Source organism: Leucoraja erinacea, unplaced genomic scaffold, assembly GCF_028641065.1.
Source record: "Leucoraja erinacea ecotype New England unplaced genomic scaffold, Leri_hhj_1 Leri_231S, whole genome shotgun sequence".
Taxonomy (NCBI): domain Eukaryota; kingdom Metazoa; phylum Chordata; class Chondrichthyes; order Rajiformes; family Rajidae; genus Leucoraja; species Leucoraja erinaceus.
Genome location: NW_026576132.1, coordinates 165,532 through 178,981, shown reverse-complemented (window position 1 = coordinate 178,981; position 13,450 = coordinate 165,532). Strand labels below are relative to the sequence as shown.

The 13,450-nt window shown below is 56.1% G+C and overlaps 1 pseudogene; it reads right to left on the bottom strand.

The window, feature by feature from the left end:
• Positions 1-5,547: 5,547 nt before the first annotated feature.
• Positions 5,548-13,450, bottom strand: part of LOC129716423 (mothers against decapentaplegic homolog 4-like) — a 48,330-nt pseudogene continuing 40,427 nt past the window's right edge.

Genomic DNA, 13,450 nt, shown 5'->3' with positions numbered 1-13,450 from the left:
CTGTTTCTAAACCTGCAGGTTTGGGAGGGAAGTGTGGGAGGAAACCGGAGCACCCGGAGAAAACCCACACCATCACAGGAAGAACTTCCATGCAGACAGCACCTGTAGTCAGGATTGAACCTGGGTCTCTGCCGCTGCGAGGGAGCGACTCTCCTCTTTTCTTTCGGCCCAGATGAAAGGTCCTAGCCCAAAATCCCATTCCCACTCAGCAGAAGATGCTTCCAGTCTGTGAGCAGTGGGAAAACCCATCTCAGCATATCCTGTCGGTCTGAAGAAGGGTTTCGGGACGAAACGTTGCCCATTTCCTTCGCTCCATAGATGCTGCTGCACCCGCTGAGTTTCTCCAGCACCTTTGTCTATCTATTATCAATTATGCACCCATTGTCATATGGGCAAATTGCTAACTCGGTGAAATTCATTTTCCTACAAACAGCCCACTGGAGTAAGCCCAGGACAGGGTGGATGTGGAGGGGATGTTCCACTAGTGGGAAAGTCTAGGTCACTTACCTCAAGAGTTAAAGGGCGTTCCTTTAAGAATGAGTTGAGGAGGAATTTCTTTAGTCAGAGGGTGGTGAATCTGTGGAATTCTTTGCTGCAGAAGGCTATGGAGGCCAAGTCAGTGAAGTCCGCCTTTACAGAGCAGAAACAGGCCCTTCGGCCCACCGAGTCCGTGCCGACCAGCGATCCCTGCACACATTAACACTATCCTACACCAGGGACGCGTGTAACAGTTTACCAAAGCCAAAATACTGGAGTAACAGCGGGTCAGGCAGCATCTCTGGCTGTGGAATTCTCTGCCTCAGATGGCGGTGGAGGCCGGTTCTCTGGATACTTTCAAGAGAGAGCTAGATAGGGCTCTTAAAGATAGCGGAGTCAGGGGATTTGGGGAGAAGGCAGGAACGGGGTACTGATTGGGGATGATCAGCCATGATCACATTGAATGGCGGTGCTGGCTCGAAGGGCCGAATGGCCTCTACTCCTGCACCTATTGTCTATTGAGAGAAGGAATTGGCGACGTTTCGGGTCTGAAGAATGGTTTTGAACCGGAATGTTACCTATTCCTTTTTTTCCAGGGATGCCGTCTGACCTGCTGAGTTACCATAGCTTTTTGCTTCAGAAGGAACTGCAGATGCTGGACAAAATCAAAGGTAGACAAAAATGCTGGAGGAACTCAGCGGGTGAGGCAGCATCTATGGAGCGAAGGAAACAGACGACGTTTCGGGTCTGAAGAAGGGCCTCGACCCGAAATGTCGCCCATTTCCTTCGCTCTTCCTCACCCGCTGAGTTCCTCCAGCATTTTTCGTCCACAGGTATTTTGAGATTTGAATTGCACGCCTGCAGTACTGGCTGGTAGCAGCAGAAGGCAGGCATGTGCAGGAGGATCAAGGGTTGTCACCCAGCTTGAATGAGGCACTCAGACAATAGGTGCAGGAGTAGAGGCCATTCGGCCCTTCGTGCCAGCACCGCCATTCAATGGGATCATGGCTGATCATCCCGAATCAGTACCCCGTTCCTGTCTTCTCCCCTGACCCTGCTATCTTTAAGAGCCCTATCTAGCTCTCTCCCCATATCCACTGACTCTGCTATCTTTAAAAGCCCTATCTAGCTCTCTCTTGAAAGCATCCAGAGAACTGGCCTCCACCGCCCTCTGAGGCAGCGAATTCCACAGACTCACCACTCTCTGTGAGAAAAAGTGTTTCCTCGTCTCCGTTCTAAATGGCCGACCCCTTATTCTTAAACTGTGTGTGTGTGTGTGCCCCTGGTTCCGGACTCCCCAACATCGGGAACATGTTTCCTGCCTCTAGCGTGTCCAAGCCCTTAACAATCTTAGGCACTCAGACCCTGGGGGTGAGTTCAACTTTAACCCACTGTGTGTGTGTCTCCAACACCACCCCGCACATTGCAACGAGGGTCGGCAACTCCCTCAAACTCCCAAATAAGGGACAAAAGTTCAGAATACGGGGCAAATTCCCGACGGCAATCCGTTGAGCCACTCGGCCGTGGCTGGGTGAATGATGAGTTGGCCCGGGTGCTGGACTGCACACATAGACCAGCCGGCGGGGCCAGCTGAGGAGTTTTGGCCCGGGGGTTGCCCGCACAGTCCGGCGCCCCGTCCAACTCGTGAACCGATGGTCGGACAGCTGGCCGGGCTGATCCCCGCACGCTAACACTATCCCCCCCCACACACACTAGGGGACAATTTACACATACACCAAGCCAATTAATCTACAAACCTGCCCTTTTTTGGAGTGTGGGGGGCGGGGGGGACTGTGAGGCAGCGACTCTCCCCCTGTCCCAGGTCCCCTGGTGATGTCTGCTGCTGCGCCACCGTGCTAAGAATAAGGGGTCAGCCATTTAGAACGGAGACGAGGAAACACTTTTTCTCACGGTGGAGGCCGGTTCTCTGGATGCTTTCAAGAGAGAGCTAGATAGGGCTCTTAAAAATATCGGAGTCAGGGGATATGGGGAGAAAAGGCAGGAACGGGGTCCTGATTGGGGATGACCAGATTGAATGGCGGTGCTAGCTCGAAGGGCCAAATGGCCTACTCCTGCACCTAGTGTCTATTGTCTATCTCCCAGTCCCGTGTACACTCACCGAGGGTTTTTGCGACTCACTTTACTGTATCATTCTACTGGGGTTTTTTTAATTGCTGTTTTTTTTTTCCCTTTTTCCTTCCTCCCACAACATGTAATATGTAAAAGAATATGTGATTCTGTTCCATTCTGTTTGTCTGTTTGTCTTTTTGCACAAAGTCCGCGAGCATTACCACTTTCCATTTCACTGCACGCCTCGTGTGTGTGTGTGTGTGTGTGTGTGTGTGTGTGTGTGTGTGTGTGTGTGTGTGTGTGTGTGTGTGTGACGAATAGACTTGACATGACTCTTAAGCAACCACATACAAACAGCGGAAAGACAATACATGATTACAGTCGAGCCGTCCACAGTGTACAGTATATATTTAAAAAAAACACCACAAGCCCAGGATAACGGACTAGGTTATTATTTCATCGGACGTGTGAGGTTTCACCTCCAGTTCAGGTAGAGTCGCACAATCAAAGTGACATCTAATGAAGAGAACGTGGGGGGGGGGGGGGCTTAAAAACAATCCCCTTTAACAGAACTGAGGGAAAATATTTGTACATATATATCCATATATATATATATATATATATATATATATATATCCATATATATATATATATATTCACATATATATATATATATATATTCACATATATATATATTCACATATATATATATATATATATATTCACATATATATATATATATTCATTCATATATATATATATATATTCATTCATATATATATATATTCATTCATATATATATATATTCATTCATATATATATATTCATTCATATATATATATATTCATTCATATATATATATATATTCATATATTCATCATATATATATATATATTCATATATATATATATCATATCATATATATATATATATATATATTCATTCATATATATGTGTGTGTGTGTATGTATGTGTGTGTATATATATATATATATATATATATATATATATATATATATATATATATATATATATATAAATCACAGAGCCCTTAATAGCCCAGTGGGAATTATATATAGGATCCACCACCGATTTTCCCGGCAACTTCCTTTAATCCGGACAAAATCACGAGAGCTCGCTTGAAGCCCCCCCCCCCCCCCTCCCTCCGGATGCCCCCCCGAAAATTTGACCTCTAACGCAGGTGAGGAGGCTGCCGATCGCGACCTTATGATCGATTTGCACGTGGTCTTTTTCCCCGGGGCTCATGAACTCTCGGATCCGTTCTCCTAGCCGACCCCTGAGCCAGTTCCTCCCCCCCCCCCCCCCCCTTCCGTCAGCCTGGCAAAGCTCTGGATGCCAGGGAATCGGCGGCGTTCCGGTAATCCGGTATCCCACGCCGGGACCAGCGGCTTGCACACAGCGGATCCAGAATGTAAAAACGAGCGGAAAGTTCCCGATCCAGTGTACGCCGACTCCAAACAGATTAGTCCATCGAGTTGGTCAGAAAGCCCAAATAAATACATCTCACGGGGCGGGCGTGGGGCGGGGGGGGGGGGGGGGGGGGGGGGGGGGGGATAAATGGGGAAGTAGAGGTTCCCCCCCACCCCCTCTCAGTTCATGATTGTAGTGTTGGTTTCTTTGCGTGACACAGTAAATTAGAAATAAGATAAAACATATAAAAATAAAGTTATATTGCGTCGGGCCGAAGATTCTCCGTGGCTTCAGTCCATCAGTTTACAGAGTCCTGTGGAGAGGGGCGGGGAGAGAGAGAGGGATGTAGGAGGGAGAGGGGGAGACAGGGAGGGGGGGGGGGGAGAGACTGGGGGGGGGGGGGGGGGGGGGGGGTTTGGGGGGAGGGTTGGGGGAGAGGGGGGGGGGGGTTGGGGGAGAGGGAGGGTGGGGGGGGGGGCTGGGAGAGGAGGGTGGGGAAGATGGAGGCGAGGGGGGTTGGGGAGAGGGAGGGGGTTGTGGGGAAAGGCAGTGGGAGTTTGGGAAGAGGAGGGGGGACGAAGGAGAGGGGGGGTGGGGGTGGAGACAGAGGGAGGGAGGGAGGGAGGGGGGGAGGGGGGGGGGGGGGGGGGGGGGGGGGCGGGGGGTGTGGGGGGGGGGGGGGGGGGGGGGGGGGGGGGAGGGGGGGGGGGGGGAGGGGGGGAGGAGGAGGTGGGGTTGTGGGGGAAGGTGGTGGTGGGGGGAGGAGGGGGGGGGGGGGGGGGGGGTGTGAGGGGGAAGGGGGTGTTGGGGGGGGGGGTTGGAGGGAGGGGGGGTTGTGGGGGGGAGGGGGGTGGTGGGGGGGGGGGGTTGGGGGGGGGAGGGGGTTGTGGGGGGGAGGGGGTTGTGGGGGGGAGGGGGCTGGGGGAGGGGGGGGTTGTGGGGGAAGGGGGTGGAGGGGGGGAGGGGGGGGGTTGGTGGGGGAAGGGGGTGGTGGGGGGGGGGGAGGGGGGGAGGAGGGGGGTGGAGGGGGGGGGGGGGGGTGGAGGGGGGGGGGTTGTGGGGGGAAGGGGGTGGTAGGAGGGAGGGGGTTGGAGGAGGGGGGTTGTGGGGGAAGGGGGGTGGGGGGGGGAAGGGGGTGGGGGGGGGAGGGGGTTGGGGGAGGGGGGGTGGGGGTTGGAGGAGGGGGGGGTGTGGGGGAAGGGGGGGTGGTGGGGGAGGGGGGGTTGTGTGGGGGGAGGGGTTTGGAGGAGGGGGGGGGTTGTGGGGGGAGGGGGGTGATGGGGGGGGGGGGGGGGTTGGAGGAGGGATTGTGGGGGGAGGGGGGTGGTGGGGGGGGGGGGGGGTGGGGGGTGGGGAGCTGGGGGAGGGGGGGGGGGGGTGGGGGGGGGGGAGGGGGTTGGAGGAGGGGGGGTTGTGGGGGGAGGGGGGGTTGTGGGGGGAGGGGGGTTGGGGGGGGTGGTGGGGGGGGGAGGGGGGTGGAGGAGGGGGGGTTGGGGGGGGAGGGGTGGTGTGTGGGAGGGGGTTGGAGGAGGGCGGTTGTGGGGGAAGGGAGGTGGTGGGTGGGGGTTAGCATCAGTGGACAGAGCCGGGGTCAGCGATGGGCATGGTGTGGAGCACCTCGTCGAGCAGCTGCAGAGCGCGGTGGAGATGTACCTCGATCCAGCAGGGCGTGTGTTTGATGCTCTGCCTGGGGTAATCCGGGCCCCAGCCCTTCACAAAGCTCAGCCGCAGGATGCATAGACGCCTCAGGTCGTCGACGCCGATGCCCGCCGCTGCCGAGAGACCTGCGTGGGGGGGGACGGGGGGGACAAGAGGAGCTTCAGGCACCAGAGACCCGGCTGCGGGCGTGCGTCTGTTTCGAGTTTCGCTTATTATCGAGGTACAGTGAAAAGCTCGTGTGAACCAGTCAGCGGAACGGCGTCGGAGGGAACTGCAGATGCCCGATTAAACCGAAGATGAGACACAAAAAAGGTGGAGTAACTCAGCGGGTCAGGTAGAGAAAAGGAATGGCCAACGTTTCGGGTCGAGGCTGAAGAAATCCCCGACCTGACGCCTCACCCACCTCAGTCCTAAGTGGCCTAACCCGTAATCTTAAACTGTGACCCCCCCCTTGTTCTGGACTCCCCCAAACATCGGAAACATTTTTCTCCAGACTCCACACATTTCTCTCTGACCCGCTGAGTTACTCCAGCTTTTTTTTCCCCATTGACAGAGTGCAGCGTAGGTTTACAAGGTTAATTCCCAGGATGACGGGACTGTCATATGCTGAGAGAATGGAGCGGCTGGGTTTGTACACTCTGGAGTTTAGAAGGATGAGAGGGCATCTCACTGAAACATACAAGATTGTTAAGGGCTTGGACACGCTAGAGGCAGGAAAAACATGTTCCCGATGTTGGGGGAGTCCAGAACCAGGGGCCACACACACACAGTTTAAGAATAAGGGGTAAGCCATGTAGAACGGAGACTAGGAAACACTTTTTCACAGAGAGTTGCGAGTCTGTGGAATTCTCTGCCTCAGAGGGCGCGGTGGAGGCCGGTTCTCTGGATGCTTTCAAAGAGAGAGCTAGATAGGGCTCTTAAAGATAGCGGAGTCAGGGGATATGGGGAGAAGGCAGGAATGGGGGTACTGATTGGGGATGATCAGCCATGATCACATTGAATGGCGGTGCTGGCTCGAAGGCCGAATGGCCCTCTACTCCTGCACCTATCTTGTCTATTGACATTGTGGGCTGAAGGGCCTGTTCCTGTGCTGTACGTCTGTGACCTTATCTGCGGTGGCATTAACGGAGTGTACTTGTGGGGTTAGTCAGATGGTGGGTGTTTGATGTTGTACCATTGGGACTGAATGGCGGGGAGGACACTAGGAGAAATATGCTCGGTGCTGCCACCCCTCTTGTGGGGCTACGGGGTACTGCAAGGGGAGAGACGGGATTTAATTTAGAAACTCAGCGGGTGAGGCAGCATCAATGGGACAAAAATGCTGGAGAAACTCAGCGGGTGTGGCAGCATCTATGCAGCCTCGCCCCCTGAGTTTCTCCAGCATTTTTGTCCCATAGATGCTGCCTCACCCGCTGAGTTTCTCCAGCATTTTTGTCTACATTTAGTTTAGTTTAGAGATACAGCGCGGAAACAGGCCCTTCAGCCCACCGGGTCCGCACCCGCCAGCGATCCCCGCACGCTAACACTATCCCCACACACAGTTTACGCTTCTACCAAGTTGATTAACCTACAAACCTGCACATTAGAAGGATGGGAGGTCGGGAGTCTTATAGAAACATACAAAATTATAAAAGGACTGGACAAGCTCGATGCAGGAAAAATGTTCCCAATGTTGGGCGAGTCCAGAACCAGGGGCCACACACAGTCTTAGAATAAAGGGGAGGCCATTTAAGACTGAGGTGAGAAGAAACGTTTTCACCCGGAGAGTTGTGAATTTGTGGAATTCCCTGCCACGGAGGGCAGTGGAGGCCAAGTCACTGGATGTTTTCAAGAGAGAGTTAGATTTAGCTCTTGGGGCTAACAGAATCAAAGGTGGATTTTGGATGATCAACCATCATCATATTGAATGGCGGTGCTGGCTTGAAGGGCCGATTGGCCTACTCCTGCACCTATTTTCCACGTTTAGTCAGAGGGTGGCGAATCTGTGGAATTCTTTGCCAGTGAAGGCTGTGGATATTTTTAAGGCAGAGATTAGTTATTTTTAAGGCTGTGGATATTTTTAAGGCAGAGATCAGTACAGATATCGGAGGTTATGGGGAGAAGGCAGGAGAATGGTGTTAGGAGGTAGAGAGAGAGATCAGCCATGGTTGAATGTTTAAGAAGGAACTGCAGATGCTGGAAAATCGAAGGTATACAAAAATGCTGGAGAAACTCAGCGGGTGCAGCAGCATCTATGGAGCGAAGGAAATAGGCAACGTTTCGGGACGAAACCCTTCCGGGTTTCGACCCGAAACGTTGCCTATTTCCTTCAGGATTTCGGCCCGAAACGTTGCCTATTTCCTTCACTCCATAGATGCTGCTGCACCCGCTGAGTTTCTCCAGCATTTTTGTGCACCCGCCATGATTGAATGGTGGAGTAGACTTGATGGGCCGAATGGCCTAATTCTACTCCTATTCCTTGTGATGTCGGAGGGAAACCCAGGCGGGTCACGGGGAGAACGTGCAGACAAGCGCCCGTAGCGGGGATCGGACCCGTGTTCGGGGGAGGGCAGGCTGGACGGGGACGGGGACGGTCGCTGCGCCGGGCGAGACTCACTGACGGCGGGCGCGATGCCTCCCACCGAGCCGGGGCCCGGAATGTTCCCCGCCACGGCCGCTGCCTGGGCCGCCGCCGCCGCCTGCGCTGTGGCCGCCTGTGGCTGCATTCTGCCGGTGGCACTGACGCAGGTTGACTGGGGGAGAAGTGGGGGATGGTGAGAGGAGCGGGGGGAGCCGACAGTAACGGGCAGGGGGAGGACCAGGGGGGAAGGGCGAGGAGGGGAATGGAGTGAAAGAGGGAGGGGGGGAAGGAGGATGGGAAGAGAGAGGGGAAGAGTGGGGAGACGAATAGAGGGCGGATGGGAATGGTGGGAGCGTGAGGGCTGGGGTGTGGTCGAGGGATGGGGAGGGGTGTGTGAGGAGGGTGAGGTGTGTGTTGCTTGGTGGAGGGAGAGGAGAGGAGGTTCCTCCTCGGTCCTGGAGGAGGAGGGGGTCCTCTCCGGGGGGCGAGGGGAGGAGGTCGGTGTGGAGGAGGGGGCATCGGAAAGGTGGAGGGGGTATGAAATTCGAGAGTGGAGTGAGGTTTGGGTTGGGGGAGTGGGAAGAGTGGGTTCGAGGAGGTGGAAGAGGGTCGAGAGGTGGAGTGTCTAGGGGGGGTCGGGTGGTGGGGGGGACGGAGGAAGGGTTGGGGAGGGGGGGAGGGGTGGAGGCAGAAGGGGAAGCTGGTGGAGGGGGAAGGTTTATGGTCGTGTCTCTGCGGTCGGAGGGGGAGGAGCTGGGGGAGGGGGGAGAGGAGGGGTGGCATAGGAGGAGGAGGTTACGCAGGGGATCCAGGGTGAGGGGGAGGGTTGGCGAGGGATGGGGGGGAGAACCATGGGGGGTCCAGGTCCGTGGAGGAGGGAGGAGGGGGGGGGGAGGAGGAGGGGATGGTGGATGAGAGGAGAGGGGGGAGTTGGTCGGAGGGGAAGGAGGTTGGGGTAGGGGGGGGCGGGAAGAGGGGGAGTTGGAAGGGGGGTGAGGAGGGGGTGGAGGTTGTAAGGGGTGGTGGAGGGGGGATCGGTTGTGGGGGAGGGGGGGGGAGAGGAGGGGGGAGGAGGAGGGGAGAGGGTGGGGTCGGCTAGGTTCGTCTGGTGGGAGTGGGGAGAGGCGGGCGGTGGTGGGGGAGTCTCCCCTTCGAGGGGAGGGGGAGAGGAGGGGGAGGAGGGGAGAGAGAGGAGGGGAGAGGAGTGCGAGATGAGTCGAGAGAAGGGGGGGCGGGGAAGGGAGGAGGGGCGGAGTGGGGAGGGGAAGAGGAGAGGCGGGGGAGAGGTCGAGAGGAAGGGGGGGGGGGGGGGGGGGAGGAGGGGGGGGAGGAGGGTGTGAGTCGGGGGAGGGGAGGTGAGGAGGCGGTGAGTTTTAGGAAGTGGAGGAGGGGAGGAGGGAGGGGGAGGGGAGGTGTCGGAGGAGGAGGGGGGGGATTGATGGGGCTGGGTGGGGGTGGAGAGGGGGAGAGAGGGGAAGGAGGGAGGAGGAGGAGGGAGGAGGAGAGGAGGAGGGAGAGGGGGGGAGGAGGAGGTGAGGAGGGGGGGGGAGATGAGGGGAGAGGGTGGAGGGGGAGCGAGGGGGGAGAGGGGGAGGAGGAGGGGGGGAGTGGAGGAGGGGGAGAGGAAGAGAGTGGGGAGGAGGAGGAGGGGTGATGAGTCGGGGAGGAGGAGGGGGAGCGAGGGGAGTGGGGAGGGGAGAGGTTGTGGGGGAGGAGAAGAAGGGAGGGGTGAGGGGGAGGGAGGGGTGAGGAGGGGGAGGAGGAGGGGGAGGAGGGGGGAGAGAGGGAGGGAGGAGTCGAGTGAGGGGGAAGGATTAGAGGAGGAGAGGAGGGGGAGAGGGAGGAGGGGCAAAGAGGCGGGGGAGGAGAGGGGAAGAGGCGTGCAGGGAAGAGGGAGGGGTGGAGGGGACGAGATCGGGGTGGAGGAGGGGGAGAGGGGGGAGGGGGAGAGGGAGTGGGAGGAGGGAGAGAGGGAGGGAGGAGGGGGAGAGGGGAGAGAGGAAGGATGGGGAGGAGGGGGGGAGAGGGGGAAGGAGGAGGGAGAGGGGAGAGGGGGGAGGGAGGGGGAGGGAGGGGGGAGAAAGAGGAGAGAGGGGGAAGGAGGGGAGGTGGAGAGGAGGGGAAAAGAGGGGAGGTGAGGGGAGAGGAAGGAGAGGAGGGAGGAGGAGAGAGGGGAGGAGGGGGAGAGGGGGGAAAGGAGGGGGAGAGGAAGGGAGAGGAGAGAGAAAGGGAGAGGGGAGGAGGGGAAAAGAGGGGGGAGGTGGGGAGGGAGGGGGAGAGGGGGAGGAGGGGGAGGGGAAGGAGGCGGAGAAGGAGGGAGGAGAGGGGGTGAAAGGGGAGGAGGGGGAGAGGGAGAGGAGGGTGGGAGAGGGAGGAGGGGGAGAGGGGGAAGAGTGGGGGAGGAGGGGGAGCGGGAGAAGAGTGGGGAGGAGGGGAGATGGGAGAGGGGGGAGAGGGGGGAGAAGCGAGAGTGGGGAGGGAAGGGGGAGAGGAGAGGGGTGGGGAAAAAGGGGAGGAGAGGGGGCGGAGAGGGGGGGGAGAGGGAGAGGGGGGGAGAGAGGGTGGGGGGGATAGGGAGGGGGAGGGGGGGAGAGGGAGGGGAGAGGGGAGCGGGGGGAGGGAGGGGGGAGGGGAGGGAGGAGTGGGGAGAGGAGAAGGAGGAGAGGGAGGAGGGAGGGGTAGGGGGGGGAGAGGAAGGGGGGAAGGAGGGGAGGAGAGGGGGAGGAGGAGGAGGAGAGGGAGGGGGAGGAGAGGGGAGAGGGAGGGATGGAGAGGGGGAAAGGAGTGAGAAGGAGCGGGGGGAGGGAGAGGAGAGGGAAAAAGGAGGGGAGAGGGGAGAGTGGAGATGGGATGGGGGAGGACACACACGGAGAAGGGTGAGGTGTGCATGGAGAGGGTACAGACGAAGACTGCAACACTCCAGGAGATCTGCTCACCGGATGTAGGGGGAGGGGTAGATTTATTGCTACCGCGTCACCGGGTGCCCGTCCTGCTCTCGATCAAGGTAGTAGCTCTGCACGAAGACAGCGTGGTCGCTCAGACACCGCATCCAGACGTCACCCTCACCCCGACACTCCAGCTGGATGCCCTTCCCGATGTGCAACCTGCAGCCGGCAACACAGAGAGCAGCGCTGGGTTTCAATGTGCATCCACACCCCTCTCTTCCACAAATCCCATCCACACCACAGGCTGGTGGTGTGTGTGGGGTGTGTGTGTGGTGAGTGTGTGTGGGGTGTGTGTGTGTGTTGTGTGTGTGTAAGTGTGTGTGTGGTGTGTGTGTGTGGGTGGTGTGTGTGTGTGTGTGTGTGTGTGTGTGTGTGGTGTGTGTGGTGTGTTGTGTGTGCAGAGAATCTGTGGGGCCTTGGGTTCTGGACTCCCCCAACATCGATCGGGGAACATGTTTCCTGCCTCTTATAGCGTGTTCAAACCCTTAATAATCTTATATGTTTCAATAAGATCCCCTCATCCTTCTAAAATCCAGAGTGTACAAGCCCAGCCGCTCCATTCTCTCAGCATATGACAGTCCCGCCATCCCGGGAATTAACCTGGTGAACCTACGCTGGGCTCCCTCAATAGCAAGAATGTCCTTCCTCAAATTAGGGGACCAAAACTGCACACGATACGCAAGGTGTGGTCTCACCAGGGCTCTGTACAACTGCAGAAGGACCCTCTTTGCTCCTATATTCAATTCCTCTTGTTATAAAGGCCAACATGCCATTCGCTTTCTTCACTGCCTGCTGTACCTGCATGCTTACTTTCATGGACTGATGTACAAGGACCCCCAGATCCCGTTGTACTTCCCCTTTTCCCAATTTGCCGCCATTTAGATAGCAATCTGCCTTCCTGTTTTTGCTACCAAAGTGGATAACCTCGCATTTATCCGCATTAAACTTCATCTGCCACGCATTGGCCCACTCCCCCGACCTGTCCAAGTCACCCTGCATTCTCATAGCATCCTCCTCACAGTTAACACTACCACCCAGCTTTGAATCCCTTCATCCAAATCATTTATGTATATTGTAAATAGCTGCGGTCCCAGCACCGGTACCCCACTAGTCACTGCCTGCCACTCTGAAAGGGACCCGTTAATCCCTACTCTTTGTTTCCTGTCTGCCAATCGCTTCTCTATAAGATCCCCCCTCAATCGTCTAAATTCTAGCGAGTACAAGCCGAGTCTATCCAGTCTTTCTTCATATACAATAAAAGGCTATCTATCTATCTATCTATCTATCTATCTATCTATCTATCTATCTATCTATCTATCTATCTATCTATCTATCTATCTATCTATCTATCTATCTATCTATCTATCTATCTATCTATCTATCTATCTATCTATCTATCTATCTATCTATCTATCTATCTATCTATCTATCTATCTATCTATCTATCTATCTATCTATCTATCTATCTATCTATCTATCTATCTATCTATCTATCATCTATCTATCTATCTATCTATCTATCTATCTATCTATCTATCTATCTATCTATCTATCTATCTATCTATCTATCTATCTATCTATCTATCTAATATCTATCTATCTATCTATCTATCTATCTATCTATATCTCTATCTATCTATCTTCTCTCTATCTATCCTGACATCCCAGGAATCAGTCTGGTGAACCTGTACTCTGTACTCCAGGTTGCAGGTTGAGCACAGGGCTAACGACCCTGTCTCGTGAAACAAACATGTAACGGAAACTAGGTTACACAAAAAAGCTGGAGAAACTCAGCGGGTGCAGCAGCATCTATGGAGCGAAGGAAATAGGCAACGTTTCGGGCCGAAACCCTTCTTCAGACTGATCGGGGGCGGGGGTGGGTGGGGACAAGAAAGGGAAAAGGAGGAGTAGCCAGAAGGCTGGGGGGATGGGAGGAGACAGCAGGGGGCTGAGGAAGGGGAGGAGACAGCAAGGACTAACAAAATTGGGAGAATTCGATGTTCATGCCCCCGGGGTGCAGACTCCCCAAACGGAATATGAGGTGCTGTTCCTCCAATTTCCGGTGCTGCTCGCTGTGGCCATGGAGGAGACCCAGGACAGAGAGGTCGGAGGCGGAGTGGGAGGGGGAGTTGAAGTGCTGAGCCACCGGGAGGTCAGCTTGGTTATTGCGGACCGAGCGGAGGTGTTCGGCGAAACGATCGCCCAACCTCCGCTTGGTGTAACGGAAACTATCTGGGGCACCTGACAATAAACTCTCTTGACCCGACTTCACTTGAGCATTTCACGGTAGGTAGGTAGGTAGCACGTG